This window comes from Capsella rubella, unplaced genomic scaffold, assembly GCF_000375325.1.
Source record: "Capsella rubella cultivar Monte Gargano unplaced genomic scaffold, Caprub1_0 scaffold_35, whole genome shotgun sequence".
Classification (NCBI taxonomy): Eukaryota; Viridiplantae; Streptophyta; class Magnoliopsida; order Brassicales; family Brassicaceae; genus Capsella; species Capsella rubella.
Window position 1 is genome coordinate 5,765 of NW_006238891.1, and position 783 is coordinate 6,547.

The 783-nt window shown below is 40.6% G+C and overlaps 1 protein-coding gene across 1 annotated transcript in view; it reads left to right on the top strand.

Annotated features, from left to right (window-relative positions):
* Positions 1 to 783, top strand: part of LOC111832590 — a 6,208-nt gene that overhangs the window by 4,818 nt on the left and 607 nt on the right. The gene's annotated exons all lie outside the window — the stretch shown is intronic.

The window sequence follows — 783 nt, forward strand, 5'->3', positions numbered from 1 at the left end:
GAGCTTTTTAAAGAAAAGAGTGAAGCTGAGCTGGGAATGTTGAATTCGAGGACGAATTCAATTGTAGTGGGGGAGAATTGTGATACCCAAACCAAGCCCACAAGGGGCCCAATAAAAAATCACTAAAAACCCTAAGTGTGGTGCACTTGTATATATGTATATAGTGTATATATCTCCCTCTACCTCCAGCCGCTTCTTCACATCACAAACCTAACTCTAAAGCTGCACGAAGGAACCTTGTTTTCAAGCCTCCATCACCACTGTTTTGTGATCAAGGGTTGTTGTTGCCTTTCTTTCTCGTTGGATCACTTGAGAGAAGATTTTAACGTCACGTCTTCACCATTCAAATCTATCATGGATATGGTTTAATCCACTGATTATGTCTTTATTGGCTGCTTATTCGTGGTTTTTGGCTGCAACAATTGGAATTATAGTGGAGAAGAGCAATAGGGAAACAGTTTCAAGTTGCGTTTTTGGTGATCAATTTCCCGTCGCATCTGAACGAACCAGAACACAATTTTGGTGTCGTTGGATAGATCTCGCTGCAAGGAAGAAGTATCAGTTTACAGTTCTTCATTACGAGGTATATTCCATCCGCAATTCGAGTTGAAAGTTGGCTCAAAGTCACAGTTTCTGTACCCAGAAATAACTTGTATCAGATTTCAGATTCAGGTTGGACTTTTGGAGAAGATATTTGGGTTAACTCTGATCGTTTTAGGACAAGTTGACGGTGGTTACTAATAGAGCGAGTGTCAGGGAAGACACCAAAGTCTTCAAAGTTAC